General features: G+C 34.3%; 2 non-coding genes across 2 annotated transcripts; both read right to left on the bottom strand.

The window, feature by feature from the left end:
• Window positions 1-2,508: 2,508 nt before the first annotated feature.
• Window positions 2,509-2,687, bottom strand: LOC121467493. The gene has a single exon (XR_005977545.1). It is a non-coding gene; the product is annotated as a 5.8S ribosomal RNA (ribosomal RNA).
• Window positions 2,688-3,424: 737 nt separating this feature from the next.
• Window positions 3,425-5,419, bottom strand: LOC121467494. Its single transcript, XR_005977546.1, has one exon. It is a non-coding gene; the product is annotated as a small subunit ribosomal RNA (ribosomal RNA).
• Between the last annotated feature and the right edge of the window lie 1,312 nt (window positions 5,420-6,731).

The following is a 6,731-nucleotide window of genomic DNA, read 5'->3' as shown; positions in this document are numbered from 1 at the left end:
ACGGCCTGTTGAGAAGTTTGCGTGTCCCCCACCATAAATTTTCAAGGTCCGAGGAGAAAATATCGACACAACAGTATATGTCATGCTCTTCTAGCCCATCTACCATATCTCTCTGCGAAAGACTTCCATGGTAGTACGGCTATAAAACAGAAAAGAAAACTCTTCCGATATCTCTCGACGGCTTCTTTATGGTCGTTCCTGTTGCCAGGATGAGCACGAGGCCCATATTTAATAACAAACGGATACTCAACAGGTTACGGAATTGGAACCGTATTCCCTTTCGTTCAAAATTATTCAAGTATATTATTTTTGCCTTTTATTATTATTTGTGTTTCTTAATAGTTTGCTTTTTTGTTTTACTTGAAAATTTTCGGCTTTCGCCTTGAAATTAAGGCCGACTAACTCGTGATCAACCCCTTTTCCCCCGAAACCCTTCTCCACTTCAGTCCTCCAAGGTCTCATTCGATTATTTGCTACTACCACCAAGATCTGTACCAATGGCAGCTCCATGCAGGCTTACGCCAAACACTTCTACGCATACCATTGTACCTTCCTACTCACTAAAGTTTCAAAATTTATATTACAAGTAATATAAATCATCTACTTTAGCGGTAATGTATAGGTATACAACTTAAGCGCCATCCATTTTAAGGGCTAGTTGCTTCGGCAGGTGAGTTGTTACACACTCCTTAGCGGATTTCGACTTCCATGATCACCGTCCTGCTGTTTTAAGCAACCAACGCCTTTCATGGTATCTGCATGAGTTGTTAATTTGGGCACCGTAACATTACGTTTGGTTCATCCCACAGCGCCAGTTCTGCTTACCAAAAGTGGCCCACTGGGCACATTATATCATAACCTTAAACTTCATATCAAGAAAGTTAAGGTTCTTACCCATTAAAGTTTGAGAATAGGTTAAGATCGTTTCGACCCTAAGGCCTCTAATCATTCGCTTTACCAGATAAGATTATTTTATATAACATTAAAATGCACCAGCTATCCTGAGGGAAACTTCGGAAGGAACCAGCTACTAGATGGTTCGATTGGTCTTTCGCCCCTATACTCAATTCTGACAATCGATTTGCACGTCAGAACTGTTTCGGTCTTCCATCAGGGTTTCCCCTGACTTCAACCTGATCAAGTATAGTTCACCATCTTTCGGGTCACAGCATATATGCTCAAGGTACGTTCCAGTTAGAGGCATAAATAATATAAATATCATTATACATAACTATATAGAACGCCCCGGGATTGTGTTAATTAGCTATAAATAGTTAAAAAACTAATCCCATTATTAGTCAAGTTAATTACGCTATTAGGTTTATATCCCAATAACTTGCACATATGTTAGACTCCTTGGTCCGTGTTTCAAGACGGGTCCCGAAGGTATCCTGAATCTTTCGCATTGTTAATCATACAAGTGCTTATAATAAACACAAAAATCAATGATAATTATGCCATTATATAATTCCGAAAAATTAACGCACTGTATTCATATAAATCTATCAACACTTTATCAAATTAATGACATTTAATCTGTGTTAAAACGCAAGCATTTTAATTGGATTAAACTATAAGCCATATTTTATGATAAATTTTGTATGTTAATAGATTACAATGTCCTTATATGGAAAAAATGCACACTATTATCATAATATTGTTTAAATATTACAATTTTAATGATGAATTTTCCATAATGGATATTCAGGTTCATCGGGCTTAACCTCTAAGCAGTTTCACGTACTGTTTAACTCTCTATTCAGAGTTCTTTTCAACTTTCCCTCACGGTACTTGTTTACTATCGGTCTCATGGTTATATTTAGTTTTAGATGGAGTTTACCACCCACTTAGTGCTGCACTATCAAGCAACACGACTCTTTGGAAACATCATCTAGTAATCATTAACGTTATACGGGCCTGGCACCCTCTATGGGTAAATGGCCTCATTTAAGAAGGACTTAAATCGTTAATTTCTCATACTAGAATATTGACGCTCCATACACTGCATCTCACATTTGCCATATAGACAAAGTGACTTAGTGCTGAACTGATTTCTTTTCGCTCGCCGCTACTAAGAAAATCCTTGTTAGTTTCTTTTCCTCCCCTAATTAATATGCTTAAATTCAGGGGTAGTCCCATATGAGTTGAGGTTGTATATAACTTTTTATTAATTAATTCTTTAAATATAATGAGAAAACATTTTATAAATTCGATAATTATAAAGAACCAACGAAGAGCAATAACATTTCCAATAGCTTTCGAATTTCTAATCATTAATAAGAGACAATTCTAGATGAAAAATATTTCAACATTTTTTATGCTAGACATTTCTCAGTATCATTTGATTGAAAACGAAAATATTTTTCTTCGTTTATCACATCCATTGTGAGTTAATGTTTTTCATATATTTTTTAATATTATGAATAATAAATAATTATCCAATAATATACCATGTGCTTATAAATTTTATTTAAAAATTTTATAAACAACTTAATTAGCATAGTCTTACAACCCTCAACCATATGTAGTCCAAGCAGCACTATAAAATTAATTAAAGTACATAACAGCATGGACTGCGATATGCGTTCAAAATGTCGATGTTCATGTGTCCTGCAGTTCACACGATGACGCACAGTTTGCTGCGTTCTTCATCGACCCATGAGCCGAGTGATCCACCGCTTAGAGTTTTATAATATTTGTTTTTTTAATTTCGTCAATTGTGTTTTTATTGAAAGAAATTAAAAATACACCATTTTACTGGCATATATCAATTCCTTCAATAAATGTATTTTTATACCTAAAATAAATGTTGCGAAATGTCTTAGTTTCATATAAACAATATAATACCAATTTTCATTTTTCATTTTATTTCTATTTAAGTTTGATATATATTGCATTTTATATAAAACATTAACCTGATTATTAACCGGGTACAACATTATATATTTTAGGTTGTTGCATTAACCAATGTATGCCCATAACTTAGATGAACAATACATATGCGCAACGCGTGTATATTATGGTCCATATACACACAAAGTAATTATATTATATTCTATTATATATTATATATTTAACATATCGTATATATATCTTCTATCTATCTGTATCTCTAATCGATTGGCCAGGTCGATTTTTATTTTATGGACATCAGAGCCTCCGCCCACGACTCGTAATTGATATCTCATAATAATTACTCGGCATTGGACACCATTTGCTCGAGCTATTTAAGTCCATAGGACTATACTTTTCTTTCATTAAAACGCTTTAAATTAGATAAGATATTTTTGATATATTTTTTGACATATTTATATATATATATATATATAGATTATATAATATAATATATTTTTTGGCAAATTTATTTTTTTTTGTATTATTAAATAATACAAAATTTTGTGTTAACGGTAAAGATATTATACAATAATGATCCTTCCGCAGGTTCACCTACGGAAACCTTGTTACGACTTTTACTTCCTCTAAATAATCAAGTTCGGTCAACTTTTGCGAAACAACCGTAACACGCAAGGCGTCACAGTGATCACGTCCGGAGACCTCACTAAATAATTCAATCGGTAGTAGCGACGGGCGGTGTGTACAAAGGGCAGGGACGTAATCAATGCGAGTTAATGACTCACACTTACTGGGAATTCCAAGTTCATGTGAACAGTTTCAGTTCACAATCCCAAGCATGAAAGTGGTTCAGCGGTTTACCCGGACCTCTCGGTCTAGGAAATACACGTTGATACTTTCATTGTAGCGCGCGTGCAGCCCAGGACATCTAAGGGCATCACAGACCTGTTATTGCTCAATCTCATTATTGCTAGACGCAATTTGTCCATTTAAGAAGCTAGTGTCCTTATAATGGGACAAACCAACAGGTACGGCTCCACTTATATAAACACATTCAAACACAATAAACATTTTACTGCCACCATGAATGAAGGCTATATAAGCTTCAACACCATAATCCTGAAGATATCTATTTAATATATTTGAGTCTCGTTCGTTATCGGAATTAACCAGACAAATCACTCCACGAACTAAGAACGGCCATGCACCACCACCCATAGATTCGAGAAAGAGCTATCAATCTGTCTTACACACTTATGTTCGGACCTGGTAAGTTTTCCCGTGTTGAGTCAAATTAAGCCGCAGGCTCCACTCCTGGTGGTGCCCTTCCGTCAATTCCTTTAAGTTTCAGCTTTGCAACCATACTTCCCCCGGAGCCCAAAAGCTTTGGTTTCCCGGGAAGCGACTGAGAGAGCCATAAAAGTAGCTACACCCAATTGCTAGCTGGCATCGTTTATGGTTAGAACTAGGGCGGTATCTGATCGCCTTCGAACCTCTAACTTTCGTTCTTGATTAATGAAAACATCTTTGGCAAATGCTTTCGCTTAAGTTAGTCTTACGACGGTCCAAGAATTTCACCTCTCGCGTCGTAATACTAATGCCCCCAAACTGCTTCTATTAATCATTACCTCTTGATCTGAAAACCAATGAAAGCAGAACAGAGGTCTTATTTCATTATCCCATGCACAGAATATTCAGGCATTTGAAGCCTGCTTTAAGCACTCTAATTTGTTCAAAGTAATTGTACCGGCCCACAATAACACTCGTTTAAGAGCACTAATGCAGGTTTTTAAATAGGAGGAACATATGAAAAAATACAAGTATTTAAACATATATAAGAACTCCACCGGTAATACGCTTACATACATAAAGGTATAGTACTAACCACAATTGTAAGTTGTACTACCCGTATGAAGCACAAGTTCAACTACGAACGTTTTAACCGCAACAACTTTAATATACGCTATTGGAGCTGGAATTACCGCGGCTGCTGGCACCAGACTTGCCCTCCAATTGGTCCTTGTTAAAGGATTTAAAGTGTACTCATTCCAATTACAGGGCCTCGGATATGAGTCCTGTATTGTTATTTTTCGTCACTACCTCCCCGAGCTGGGAGTGGGTAATTTACGCGCCTGCTGCCTTCCTTAGATGTGGTAGCCGTTTCTCAGGCTCCCTCTCCGGAATCGAACCCTGATTCCCCGTTACCCGTTGCAACCATGGTAGTCCTAGATACTACCATCAAAAGTTGATAGGGCAGACATTTGAAAGATCTGTCGTCGGTACAAGACCATACGATCTGCATGTTATCTAGAGTTCAACCAGTATAACGATCTTGCGATCGCTTGGTTTTAGCCTAATAAAAGCACATGTCCCATAAGGTTCATGTTTTAATTGCATGTATTAGCTCTAGAATTACCACAGTTATCCAAGTAACTGTTAACGATCTAAGGAACCATAACTGATATAATGAGCCTTTTGCGGTTTCACTTTTAATTCGTGTGTACTTAGACATGCATGGCTTAATCTTTGAGACAAGCATATAACTACTGGCAGGATCAACCAGAATAATGTTTTTAATTCATATTACTTTCATATTTTTTAAAATAGAAATTAGTAATACAAAATTTATTATAGAGTATTTTTCTTTAAATTGCATTTAGGAGGGAGGAAAATAATCTTGATACGAATATGGCTATCTTTGTTTAGCTTCATAATCGTTTTAAAATTCTTTATATTTGTTACACGCCACGTTTGCCCACAGTAACTAGAATTTTTTCATATATAATTCTATAATATAATTCATATTTACATATTTCATTTTAAAATATCATTTTATTTCGCCATACATATATATTTCACACATGTACCAATTATTTTTGATTAACCAATATAAATATTGAGTTAAATCATTTGTATTTTTATGATAAATTTAAAATCTATCATTTCCATATAACTCTCTGGTAATATATCACATAAAACCGAGCGCATATGAAACATTTATAATATATATATAATATATATAACAACAGCACTAATAATAACATTAGCCTGAATTAGATTAACGATAAAGGTCGGAAAACAATTGTTGCCATATAATAATATATACAACCTTGGCTTTCGTTTTCAACATTATTATCTAAAAAGTGATGACACTTAATATTAACCGTATCAAGCCAAGTCTCGTATTCGCAAGAATCAAGATACAAAACATACGGAAAATATTTAATTTTGCTATTAAATTGACAAAATTATATGGATATCATAAATTTTGTTCAACTATAGATGGACAACCACTGACCATCCTATATGTGTTTTTCGACACGTTGTCTTGAAATCGGGTATTTTCAATTCTATTTGCCACCCAACATATGGGATATCTCAACTAATATTGATCAATATCGATATGTTTCACATTTTCCATACATTTCATATATATTATATCAATAATATTGATTTATTACAACATTTTCATATATATGAATGTTATTTATTATAGGTATTCACAATATAATATTAATTATATATGTTCTGAGAAATACCCATATATTTGGTTGCCAGCCAACAGGCACTACCCTATATATGTTTTTGGACACGCCGTCTTTAAACTGCATGTTTACAGTACTAAAAGTCTCCCTTCATATGAATTTCCTCCATATACTTGAGGAAATTGAAGGAATATTTTATATTTTCCATACATTTCATATATAATATATCAATAATATTGATATATTACAACATTTTCATATATATGAATGTTATTTATTATAGGTATTCACAATATAATATTAATTTTATATGTTCTGAGAAATACCCATATATTTGGTTGCCAGCCAACAGGCACTACCCTATATATGTTTTTGGACACGCCGTCTTTAAAC

Source organism: Drosophila elegans, unplaced genomic scaffold, assembly GCF_018152505.1.
Source record: "Drosophila elegans isolate 14027-0461.03 unplaced genomic scaffold, ASM1815250v1 contig_416, whole genome shotgun sequence".
Classification (NCBI taxonomy): Eukaryota; Metazoa; Arthropoda; class Insecta; order Diptera; family Drosophilidae; genus Drosophila; species Drosophila elegans.
This window is presented reverse-complemented; position numbering and strand designations above follow the sequence as displayed.